This window comes from Mustela nigripes, chromosome 12, assembly GCF_022355385.1.
Source record: "Mustela nigripes isolate SB6536 chromosome 12, MUSNIG.SB6536, whole genome shotgun sequence".
Lineage (NCBI taxonomy): Eukaryota > Metazoa > Chordata > Mammalia > Carnivora > Mustelidae > Mustela > Mustela nigripes.
In genome coordinates, this window is record NC_081568.1 from 118,427,736 (window position 1) to 118,441,362 (window position 13,627).

Below are 13,627 nucleotides of genomic sequence, written 5' to 3' on the forward strand. Positions count from 1 at the left end.
AAGAGATAATTCGAGGAACTTTACAAAACTCAACAGGATACTATAAATAGAAAATTGAAGTATTTGATAATGAACTGTGGTTTCCAGTTTCTCCCATTTTATCATAGGTTAGTTTCTACTGGAGGGTCAAACAGGTTACCAGTTTTCTTATATGATCTTCACCAGGAGAATGTAATTTCTAGAAGACTGTTTTGTTTTGTAACAAGCTTTGTCCTCCTCATAACTAATATTTTGTCACAGAGTTGTGTATTTAGAGGAAATGCTGTAAGTATCTACCACAGTCTCAGGCATGATTTCCTGTATCCAAAGTCACCAATGTTTGTCTAGGGGAATGCTTGTTCCAAACTCCTTTGAGGCTGGTTATACTTTCCCTGACTTTTCCCTGACTTTTTGCAACTCAGAAGCTGTCTTCAGCTCACCATTGGAATTTGAAATTCTCTATCAATTTCATCAATTCTTCTTAGTCAAACAAATGCTAACTTTTCTCAATTGTCAAATGGCTCACTTCTCCCTGGATGTCATAGATTCCTTACACTCAGACACCAGTCCTCTTAGCTCTTCTATCAGGCCCTTCATTTCAAAAGCTAGCACCCTTCACTTTGCTCTCTCTACATCCACACCCTCCTGGAGGTTCACTTTGCCAGTTGGGTGAGGATTTTTAATCTCTTCTCTATTTGTCAACTCCCTTCTCTCAACAGCCTAGTACTTATCATTGTCTAGGGACATTTTGCATTAGAAACTCAATGACAGCAAAACTGGCAAACGCTATACTAACTGCCCTTTCCCCCCTCCTCCCTCAACCAAAATGGCACCTCCTTCCTACTTTTCTGGCAAGCATACTTCTATCTTTTTAGTTTACTGGGCTCACAACCTTAAATTAATTTACAGTCTCTTTTCCCTTTCCCCTAACCGTATTCAGCCATTATACACTGCTAAAATTACAGAATTCCGAATCATAGATAATACAGTCAAGGCAAGCATGCCGTTAGTAACTAAGCTGGAACCAGGAACCCAGGACTCAATCCTCCTATTCTCCCATGCCGCTCTTCTTCTACTGCCTTGTGCTCCACACACATCTGCTGTGGGACACTCGAAAGTATGATGGGGGCCTACTCTTTCATGCCAGAGAGTTCACATGTTAGCTGGGGAACATAAGAGAATGATCAGATACTAGGCTAAGTACTTTGGGGAGGGTCAGTAAGAATTCTAAAAAGGGAGAGAAGAATACAGGTTAGAAGAAACAGGAAAGCTGAAGGGCTTATGGAAAAGTGGATCTCAGCAGCAATCTTGAAAAGACAAACTGAAGGGAAAGGGAATGCCCTGAGCAGAAAAGCCAGGGGATAGGAATGGATATTGTGTAAGCAAAGGGCAGGTCTGTGTGTGTGTGTGTGTGTGTGTGTGTGTGTGTGTACAGAGTTCTTTCACATTTGAAACACAACACAAAGGATAAGAATTGGACTTTGCCATCCCTGCCTAATCTTTCCTTGACCTCAAAATTTGTCTTCAGTTTTAGCTTCTATACACTATAGAATAAGTAGGACAGTAATTTAAATTTTAGATCTCAGGATTTCAAAAGGTTTATCACCCTGTAAAATAACCCTGCCCTAATCTCTTCTATTACTCCCTCAGGGATGGCCTTTAAGTCCTGCCCTTGACATGATAAACAATTGAAGGGGCTTCTAATTTTTGGAATAACAAAGTGAGTTGCTGAAAGAAGTGTTTTCAGGGAAAGCAGCTCCTTTGGTCCTGTGTAAGAAAAAGGGAGAGATGGACTGGGGCTAGGAAAAAGGATTTAGACATCAGCTCCAGATGATGCTTTATTTAGAAATACTCTAGTGATAAGGCTTAAATTAGTATGACTTCCCCAGAGCAAACAGGAGATGGTGGAATGAGCAGACTTTCCCCAGAAAGAATGATAAAATGTGCTGAAAGCTTTATTATCAGGCACCAAAGAAAAATGATGCAAAGGTAACTTCACAGCTCTGAATCTTTATCTTTGGCCAGCCAGCTCCAGATTCCCTCGAATTAGGCTCTTAGTCTCTATTTTGAAAACCTCTGTTTTAGGCCCCTATCACTGAGTACCTAGATAAAAGCCTTCCTTCTTCCCTTCAGTTCCTTCCAAACACTGCCCATCATTCAAAGAACTACCAGAAACTCTTCAATACCACCTCAGCAGTCATGAGGCTGGGAGAGGTTCCTTCCCAGTGGGTTCTATCAGAGCAAATCGAACTCCTCCACATGGAAAAGAGACCTTCCATCTACAGGACCAACCAATTTCATAATTTCATCTTCCACTGTCTCCCAATGGTGCTTCAGCTGTGTTAACCCTTTTTGTTTTATAAACATTTTTCTATCTTTTTAAAGATTTTATTTTTAAGTAATCTCTACATCCAACGTGGGGCTCAAACTCACAACCCCAAGATCAAGAGTCACATGCTCCACCAGCAGAACCAGCCAGGCACTCCTTCCTATTTCTACTTACTTCTTTTCCTTCAAGCTGTATGCCTTCCCAGACATTATTTTGTCAATCCACACTAATAACTTACTTTTAACATTCTAATTTAAGATTAGTTTCTTCAGGTGGGCCTTTCTTTGGATAAATCAGGAATCAAACACTCAATGGGTTTAAGGACCCAAGGAAGGTAAATGTCAAAGAGACTGATGTAAAGCAACAAGGAATATCAAGCACCTGGGGAATAAACACCCAACTGAAAAAGGATTCAATTTTTCAAATGTGAAACCTTTACCAGCCAAACCACTGATGCCACCATTTTGCTAACTCTGAACTATGCCCACTTTTGAGTTAACTCTCCTTAAGTATTGTTTTTCCAGATGCCTGTGTCTAGGGTTCCACTACATTGGGGGGTATGTTATTTTCATAGGTTGTCTTACTCCTAGTTGTTAGGATAGGGCCTAACATATATTAACTTAAAAGTATTTATCTACATTATGCTTAGCTAAAGAAAAAATCTATTTTAAAATTATTTTGGCCATGTTTTTTTATACTACTTTAGAGCAGTATATTACTATACACATCTACTTTACAGATTACTATTTATGGTTATATAGACAAAATAATAGAACCACACTTTACATTAGTTTAGGAATTTCCAAGAGTAATTTTGACTTTAAGAAGTTTTTTGTTTCAGGACTTGAATTTAGAACCTAACCTCCTGATATGCTTACAGTTCTATCTGTACCTCTTGATTCCTCAACAGAAATAATTTTTGTTTACGTAAGTGTTGTAGTAGACAGGGCATTTTTATATCCACTGTCTCAAGTGAGCCTCCTAAAACCAGCTCTGGGGGGTAGGAAGGCATTACCACCCATTTCAGAAGGAGATAAATGGCTCTCCAGCAGGTAAAGGGTATTGTTCAGGAACACCAAGCTAGTGATTAGCAAAGTTGGACTTCAAAGCCAGCTCTCTGAATCCTAAATACTGAACACTTTCCTTCTCTTGGCTCTCTTAACAGGTTACTTCCCAGTGCTGAACATTTGAAAGTCCTTGACTGCTCAGTTCAGTTCTGGCATTTTCTTTCTTTCTTTTCTTTCTTTTGTTTTTCTTTCTTCCTTTCTTTTCTTTTCTTTGTGGCATTTTGTTTGCAAGGAAAATGAATTTCATAAAATCATTATAATTTCCAGACTTCAGCTTCTGCTTAAATAAACTCTACACAATAACTTTTTTTTTTCCTAGAAGGACCATGTATAACAAAGGAACATATATAAATGTGTTCCTCATTTAAAAAGTAATAAAACGCTCATGTATGGAATAGTTATGGATGCTTAGGACAAACAGGATAGATTAAGATCTCTGTTAATAAAAAACTCCTTTAAGATTATCTGACAATCCGGGCGCCTGGGTGGCTCAGTGCGTTAAGCCGCTGCCTTCGGCTCAGGTGATGATCTCAGGGTCCTGGGATCGAATCCCACATCAGGCTCTCTGCTCAGGAGGGGGCCTGCTTCCCTTCCTCTCTCTCTGCCTGCCTCTCTGCCTACTTGTGATCTCTCTTTGTCAAATAAATAAATAAAATCTTAAAAAAAAAAAAAAAGATTATCTGACAATCCAGAAGAGAAAAATACATGAAAGAAACTCCAATGCTTTACTGATGTTAAATGCAGTTTTAGACAAGAAGATGTTAGTAAATTACCAGATGTTACTAGTTCTAGAATGCTTTAAAAAAAAAATGCAACAAGAGGAAACAGCTGGAATTCTATACCACTTATCAAGCATCTGACCACTACGTTAATAGGGTAGCTACCAGGAATAAATTCTAAAAGTCAATACCACTACAAGCAAATGTTTCATGCATGTTAGCTTCTTGTTTAAATGTTCTTTAGCCTAAATTTAACTGCACAAACATGACCTCAACTCATTATATATATATATATTTGTAATTCAATTTTAAAAGATAACATAATTACAGGTGATAAGGTATATTTGAAAATAAATGTCTAACTAAGTATATGCCCATTACAAATGAGTTTCAGCAAGGGCTTCAATTTTTGATTTTTAGCTTTAATTAAATATTTGCACCAAGTAGCTCTTTTGAAAATCAAGTAACTCTAGAGTTTAACTCAATAGTAGTTGAGCTATAAGTAAGAATGATCTTGCATATTCATACAGCCAAGAAACACCACAGACTGAAAATGGCTAGAGAAACTCCTTTTGACAAATGCTTCAACAACCTCATAAAGGTGGTGTTTTGTAGTCAAAAGGTTCTGTTAAACTCTTAGCTGTTTCACTGTTTTTAGAGCTCCTTGAATTAACCCTCTGTATCTCTTGGGAAATGCAAGACATTCTTAAGCACAGAAATGCAGGCAATACATTTTGCTCAAGTTTTGTTACATTCTTGACATTTACCATTCCAAGACAATTTTACTGCAACAAAAATTGCTCTATGACCAAAGAAATCTATGTCCATTTATTTCCAGAAACTATTCCTCACCATTTATCAGGACTATAAAAGTAATAATGTAATTTTCTAAGTAATATTATTAAGTAATTTTAATTTTGCTGAGTAATAATAATTTCTGATATGATACATAGAGGGTGGTAGAGAAGGAGCAGAGCTAAGGTTTCTGGGGTTGAGTAGAAGAAAGTTATTTATCCTATAAAAGATATTATAACTATCTCTTGATTATCTACATACTGCTTATCAATGTAGACAAATTAAATCTATGGTTACTTTGACTTTATCAACGACCATTGGTTTTAGGAATATACAGAAATAACAAATAGCATTCTGGGCCTAGAAAAGAGTGATTTCTTTAAGAAACACACTGTGGAAGGTCTAACTTTATTCCCTCAGTTTAGATATATTCTTCAGTTTTCCTTCTAAACCCACTTTGACGTAACTCAAAGTTAACTTCAAATATTTATTCAATCAACAGGAATTTATTAAATACTTGGTATTTATCTGAGTGCCTAAGCTGCATTATAAATCATGATAAAGACAGCGCAAAAAAATTCCCAAAGTCAAATATAAATTTTGGAACTTTGCCAAAACCAGAAGTTTTTCTAGAAATGGTGATGGGTCAAGTCATTGCTTTAAGTGGAATTGCTTACAGCTACTTAGTTACTATTTGTTGAGTACTTAAAATATGTCAGACACTATAATCATTTTTACTGTCACCTCCAGTAATTCTGAGAACATCTTTGTGGGGTAGATATTATTATTTCCAATTCTCAGGTAAGTCCCTGAGAATTACAAAGCTAATAGGTGGCTTGGGACTCAAACCTGGTCTTAATTTAAGAAATGTGGTCTTATACACCACTTTACACAGCTAATCTCTCCTGCCACTCCTTAACAATGGTTACATAAAATACGAAACTTCTTAAAGTTATAAATTTAAGAATCAATAAGAACTGGTAAGCATTGATAGTTTTTTTGGTTCTGCACTATAGCTTAAGGGAAGTATCAGGTACTTGAATTTGCTGTCACTTATATAAGTAAATAATAAAAAGTATTTATGATTTTTCTTGGGATACATTTTCTATTAAAGATCCTCTTTCTTTCTTAAAAGAAGTACTATACCAGTTTAAGAAATTGTGATTGTGGTTTTGTTTGTTTGTTTGTTTGTTTGTTTTTTAGAAAGTAATTTTATTCTGTTCTTAAAACATTACCTGATAGAGAAACCAAAAATCACTTAATTGTATTTTAACCACTGTAATAAAAAAAAAATTATCTAGGCAGGGAAAGAGGACACAGAAAGAATATTGGAGCTAAAGCAGTAAATAGTGTAGGAAATCAGACACTTGATTCTGAAGAAATCAAGTACATTTTGCTCTTGTCAAAAGCTGGTAACATTTAGAATGAGAGCATAAATGAAAAATTTGTTGATAATTGATAATCTAAAGCTACCTTAAACAGTGTCTCCTTCTTGCCCCCAAATTTTACTAGATGATAAGAGTCACCAGGTTTCACAAAATCTAGTATTTTGCTTTGTGAGTAATCCAAACTCACACGTATGAGAAACTTCTCTACAAATTTGGAAGAACCAGACTACAGTGCATGTGCAATAAAGAATAATGCACTTCTATCACTACAGCATAGAAAAGAATGAAATATAAAAGGATTGCCAAAACAGTAGTGAGAAGAGGTAAAAAAACCTAATTTATTCAACATAATCCTTGTTTTGAAAGATAGCTTCTGGAAAACTGTATCAATCTGATGCAGGCCAAATTAAAACACATACACAACACATACACACACACACACATATATATATATACTATTTCAAATAGTTCTTAAAGAGATGTGGAAGGCAAAATCTAAACTGAAGAATCAGCTAAAAAGTTAGTTACTGTGAACCAGGCTTTAAAATAACAATACTTGAAGCATAATGTCCCGTCTTTTTTTTTTTTTTCTTTTCTGAGAAGGCTTTGTGATTATATAAAAAGCTTATGTGTCAAATTTGACTATAAATGCAAATGAAGATTTCTTCTTTGGGATCAGAATCTCTGGAACATAAGGAGAAGCAGTAAAATTAATGTGGAATGGAAGACTGAGATTATTTTTAAAGTAGAAAAAATTTATAAACTAAACCATCTAAATCATGTTTACAAAGGTAGACATTAGAAGGCTTGAAACCAGGAAACTACATGAATATATTAAATGTTTTTAAAAGATCACTGGCTGCTGTGTGGAGAAGCATGGACTATGGGGAGTAAGACTGGAAGACTTGGAAGTCCACGGAAATCCTTGACAGATGACTGGGACTAGAGCAGTCGTGAAGGATGGGGTTAGACTTTGGATGTTTGGAGATTCACAGACTTGTTGACCTAGTAAGTCAAGAAATGAGGAGACAAGTCAAGAAATACTAGTCAATTACTAAGCAACTGGTGACAAGATACTGCCACTTACCAAGATGGGGTACATTTCTGAAGAGGTAGGTTTGATGAGTGAAATCAAGAATTCTGTTTGTATTTGTTAAGACTGAGAAGACTGTTAAAACTCTGATAAGGAGATGAAGTATTGTAAGTAAGTGCCTGGAGTTGGAAGGTCAGAGCTCGAGATCAGTATTTGCAAGTCATTAACATACAGATGACATTTAAATCCATAAGACTAAATGAGCATACAGAAAGAGAATGAACAGATAAAGAGAAGGGAGTTAGAATCTCCAACATTCAAACACCAGTCAAACAGAGGATGGTCAACAGAGGAGACTGAGAAAGAATGGGCAAGGAGGTAGGAGGAAAATCAGTGAGGTGTTTCGTAACGGGAAGGAGTGGTTAACAGGATGGAATGCTGCTAAGGTCAGGTAAGGGAGGAACAGAGAGATGACCAATGAAGGAACCTAGTCAGGTGCAATCTCATAGGTGCGGTAGAGACCACCCAACCAGAGTGATATGAGCAGAGGACATGAGGTAAAGAAACAGACACTGCTTTTCAGAAACATCCTTAAACGTAACCTTTCTCTCTTTAGGTGTCCCCTTGAACAAAGACTTTATTGAAATTACGTGTTCACATGTCTGCTGCCTGTTTCTATGAGAAAGCACAAGCACTTTCTTGATGGGAGGGACCATCCAGGACTTACTCAGATATGAGTATCTCCAGTGTGTAGTTCTATGCCTGGCACATGTCAGATAGAACAAGTGTTTGCGAAATGAATAAATAAGTATTTGGTTATTATAATTCTGACTCCTACCTCTTAATCTCTTAAAAATCTTAAGGTTTTTTTTTGCCACTGAGTTTCTACCTCATGGATATGTTTTCTGGTCCTCTGAGGCATCATGATTTCTGATAATGGAAATCAAAAGTAATGATATTAAATAAAAGGTATTTTAAAATATGCTAACACTTAAGTTTCCAGGTAAGCATATCTAGATCCTGAATTATCTCAGTGAATCTTACCAGTAAGTTTAAGCCTGGTTTCACCTTTGAATAAGCTCACTGTCAAGTGGAAATTCCTCAGACAAAATTATCTCTAAGGGCCATGAACTCAGCACCATTCCTAGTCCATTACAATGTATAACAAAAGCTTTATGTAGTTACATTATTTTTTTTTCCCCAACGAAACTAACAACAACAAAAAGAGGAGAATCAAAACACCAAAACAGAAATGGAGGTAATTTGGAAGTGAAGACACTGACTCTTTCAAGGCCTCCAGACTCATTTCAGAATGAGGCTTGAAATGTAAATCCAGGCACTTTTATATAGAGTTACTTAATGTTTCAATAATCACTAGAGACAGAAACCACAGAAGGTCTAATCTCCATGTTAGACTCAAATAATATTTTCATATTATATTTTCATATTATCTGTGCCTGATGATGGTCTTTAAGTGCAAGTTATAGAGAAGGTTATTAAATAAAGTCTATAAAAATACAAACAAAAAATCCCTACACAAAAGCAAAAATTTCTTTCACTTAATTTTAGCATCCATTCAAATATCACCAATATTCTAAATTTCCATCCAAATGTCAGAGTTAGTAGGAAACATGTCAACAGTATAGCACTGATCTAGTCTAGCCTCAGACCTCCAAATAAACTTCTTAAATATAAAAACAATCAAATCTAAGTGTCTTGGTCACCAAACAAAATACTGAGCGTTCACTAAAATTGTACCCATCATCTTTATCTCCCCTCTCTCCATCCCACTCTCCCAACTGCCTCTGATTCCCACCCCCCGACCTTTTTTTTTTTTTTTTACTAGAAATACCTTTAGTGCTGATGGCTAGAAATCTCAATTCAATCCTATTTTCTTTCAAAACCTGCTGAAATCTATAGATTGTATTCATCTCTAATGTCTCCCACAAGCATCCTAATTTAGACTCCAAGCATCTTTAGCCTGGACCACATACCTCCTCTCAGCTTGTCTACTTCCTTCCAGATTCACCTTATATTCATTATGGAACACTGAGGCCAGGATAATCCTAAAACACAGCTCAAATCACCTTATATTTCTAATCAGTATCTTCCCAGTGCTGACAGAATAAAATTTAACCTGCTCTAATCTCCCTTCCCTCTCTTAAAGCCAACTGACTTCAGGTTAAGAATACTGTATTCCATGGGATTCTCAGACCCAACCCTAACTTTTCTACAGCTGTCCCTCCCTCTGCTGGAGAGGTAATCTCCCATCCAGTCCTTGCCTGTTAAACTCTTACAAAATCCTTTAAGATCGGAGGACGTTTTCTAAATGCTCTGTGAGTTCAGTTCCAGGTGAGTTCAATTTGACTCATGAATGTTTAAGGAGCATATAGCCTAATTAATTAAGATTCTCTCTTCTTATATCCTATATTACTGCCAGCCGTGGAAATACTAAGTTTGGCCTTTACTAGTAAAGTATTAGTGGAGACTCTTAAACCAGTTTTTCTTCAACATTTAACATAGATCTCAAGGGCCATAATGCCACAACAGAAATTATAGATAGGGAGATAAAGGAAGGGAGAGAGCAAAAGAAAAGAAAGAGCAATTTTCCTGGGTACATTTGTCCTGAGTTATGCTTTTTTTTCTTTTTTTCAGCTTAAATTTGGTTGTGGAAATACGGCCATTACTTTACTGTATTCTACTCCAGACCTCTTTGTTACATTTTTGCATTAGTCATGGGAAATGCAGTATGGAACTGAGGTATGCAAGACAGTCAAATGTGGGGTTATATACACTATTTCCTTTTATAAAACTTAGCTGATCTTAAATAGAAATGCCCATATCATCACATTTTAGGGACGTCTTCTCAAGTTCTCCAAATACATTTGGCCCACTGGGCAAATACATGGGCTGGTGCAAGGCTCTTCAGCTGAGCCTCTCTGCAGCCACTGCAAATTGTTAAAAATGACCCAGGATTAGTTCATCTGAAATTCTAATTTCCCTCCCCTGCTGGCTTTACCACAAATTACTTAGTAAGCACTATGATGAGCACTGCCTTCGTGGTTTTTGTTTTTGTTTTTGTTTTTTTAAGTGCAAATGGAGCAAATGGAAAGGCTGGGTCTGGTGACTGTCTTCCATGAGCTTTCCTATAAATCATTCCAAGAATTCTACGCCCTTTTCCTTTTAAACCCTTTTCTTGAACATGTTCCAATCCTTCACATATGTTCTTTCTTTCTCCTTCCAACTTGGGTGCCAAAGTTCCCTGTCTCTCTTTTTAGGCAATCTGGCCACTGCTTTTCACTGGGACGGGCACCCTTCTTTGCACTGAGCACCTGATCATTTGATAAAAAGTTTCGAACACTTACTGCAACATGAGGTACAAATTTGACTTTATTTGATAAAAAGCATTTAAAAATCAAGTTCAGTCTGAAGAAGGATCTAAGGTAAAAGTCAGTAAGATTAATGTTTTAAAATTAAACCTGATGACATTTAAAACATGCAGGAAAAAGAATCTGACAATGCAGTTCAATTAGCCAACATATAGTATATCATTAATTTTTGATGTAGTATTCTCTAATCCATTATGTGAACTTAAAAAAAAAAGTATCTGACAATGCAAACCTCTTTGTTTTAGTTAATAAACATGCCCTATGTGGCAATTCTGTGCTGACAGGTCTGGACCATGCTTGAGTGATGCCTTAAGAACAGGGTCTTCTGTATTTTATATGAACACATACACATTCTCAAAACTGTTTGAGGACAGGCAGAGAACTGGAGATAAAGAAAAAGTAAGGTAGGAGTCTTTTCTGTACCTTAACCACAATGAATCAAATGCTGATAGACCAGCTGAGAAGTCATCTACCTCATGACCTGTGGAATCAGTGATTCTAAAAGACCAAGTAACATACAAAGGGAGCTATTGTGAACGACAGTAACTTTGTGGAGAGTTATGCTTTGATTAGAAATAATTATATCTGGTAACACTGAGAGAAACTCAGTTCCTTATGCAAAATTAAACATAAGTGTATTTGTACAAATTTTCAAAACACTATCATCTTTCTAGAAGACACTTAACAAAGAAGGAAAACGCATTTAAAGCCAATAATTAGGATTGACAAGAGAATGTGTTAACAGAATCTTTCTTAAACACATCTGCTTTCTCATCTTTAGGCACAGAGAATGAAAGGACTTGCCCCAAACATATCAAGGCAAGGTTTTTTATGTAATAGGTAAACCTGGTGATATTGTTTGAGCCACCATCTTTGAAACTTTGACCAAACAATTTTTAAAAAATAAATTAACAGGCTCAGCAATGACAAAATCTGCTAAAATATTTTGGTAAGATTTTTGTTACTAAAAATGTCTGACTAAGCCAGCTACACATTACTGAATTAGCTAAAATATATTGTAGAATTTGGGGTTTTAATTTTAAATACAGTTTTAGGATACATCTGAGAGAAATACATAATTACAGTAATATATGTTCACTTAAAGTATGCAGCCCTTATATAGACCATGCAATCACATACATCAATTTAGAATGAATATAAAGTTGTAACTTCACAAAGTTACAATTTGTAACTTTATTTAGTAACTTTCCTCTCATTTAAAATTATCTATAGTTAACAAAAAAAAGTAGCTTTGCAATATATCCTAAATATCTGCATCAGTATGTCTAAATTTACTTTCCATTTAACACTTTTTAATATACAATCAACTTGAAACTGTTTCTATTTTCACATTGAGTGGAAGACAACTTTTAGGAGGTATTCACTCCAACTCTAACTCCTATTCCTAGACTCACAATGCCTCCTCTCTCCCCCAACCCAGTCCCTATTTTGGAAAGTTCTCAAGTTAGCATTTTTCATTTCTCTAAAAATAGAAAACTTGAATAATGATAGTCAATTAGATTTGATTGTCTTTTCAAACAGTGAGGAATTGTTTCCTTTCCTTTTTTTTTTTTTAAGAATTTATTTATTTATTTGACAGATCATAAGTAGGCAGAGAAGCAGGCAGAGAGAGGAGGAAGCAGGCTCCCTACTGAGCAGAGAGCCTGAAGTGGGGCTCCATCCCAGGACCCTGAGATCATGACCTGAGCCTAAGGCAGAGGTTTAACACACTGAGCCACCCAAGTGCCCCTGAGGAATTATTTCCAATTAAAGATTCTGTTTCTATGAACCATTAACAATTTCGTGTATTTGTTCAATTCTATCTAAAGAACTTCTGCATTATGCTTAAATCAAAGTTTAGTAAAATCCCTGAATTTACCTCCCTGAAATCTTAAGTCAAGTGGATTAATTTAGAAAAATAATCTAGTGGGCAAAGTAATCTGGATAAAAATTGCTTTCTGATGCTTAATTTAGGAAACTGTTGAAATTTCGGGCTCTTAGAAGGTCATGGAAAAAGGGAATAATAGTCATAACCTTGTACAGGCCAAAGCCACTGAGGCCATTTGTCAGGCATCAACCTTCCCATCTGAGCACAGGAATGGTGAAAGCAGTCTTATATGAAAATTAAAGCCTTCTTCCCCAAAGGGGAGGAGGCCTGACCACCAGAAACTTCTTCCCATTTAGCCAGCATGTGTCAACATATTTTCAAACAGCTGGTACAATTTCAGGTCATAAGCCCAACTTCTGATAAGGGCCTAAGGTATAAGAGACCAAATAAGTTATCTTCCAACTGGAAGATGAAAGCTCAGACATATGCCTACTGTTAGCAGCTCCCTGATGGGGAAGCCTGGTCTGACCTGAGCCAGGAGGAAGGACACCGAGAACACATTTGTAGGAGACTTAGCTGAATACACCAGAGTAAGTACAATAAGTACCAATAAGTACCAACAGTGTAGTCACCCAAAAGGTGCCTCATTTGTTTTTCTACAACCTCTTCCCACTTCTTAGCCACCGGAGATTAACATTCTCACCCCAATTCCTGCTTTTGCAAGGCCCTTAAAAAGTATTTTGTAGCTGAAATGACAGTGAGCCTGGGGTGAGAGGCTGGTTAGGTCAGAGACAAGGCAGCGTCCAGCTGCATAGGCCAAGTCAGCTTATTTCTTCCTCTCTTTGCATGCCACTGCTTCCACAATCAGCTTTTCAGGAGAAAAGGAATACCAGAATTAACTCAATCTACCTGGGTCCACGCTCAGAAAGATGGAAGGACTTGGAAAAGTCCTCTCCCTTTCTCTTCTCTGCTTCTGTACAGAATGACCAGACTCATTAATTTGCATGCACAGAGATGGAAAAATGTAGTAATGACATTAGTTGGCAAGAGAAGTAGTTAGTGAAAAAAGCCATGGACTTCAGTACCTTTGACTATAAAAA

General features: G+C 36.5%; 1 protein-coding gene across 1 annotated transcript in view; it reads right to left on the reverse strand.

Annotated features, from left to right (window-relative positions):
- ELL2 (elongation factor for RNA polymerase II 2) overlaps positions 1-13,627 on the reverse strand; it is a 73,218-nt gene that overhangs the window by 56,700 nt on the left and 2,891 nt on the right. The window lies entirely within an intron of this gene.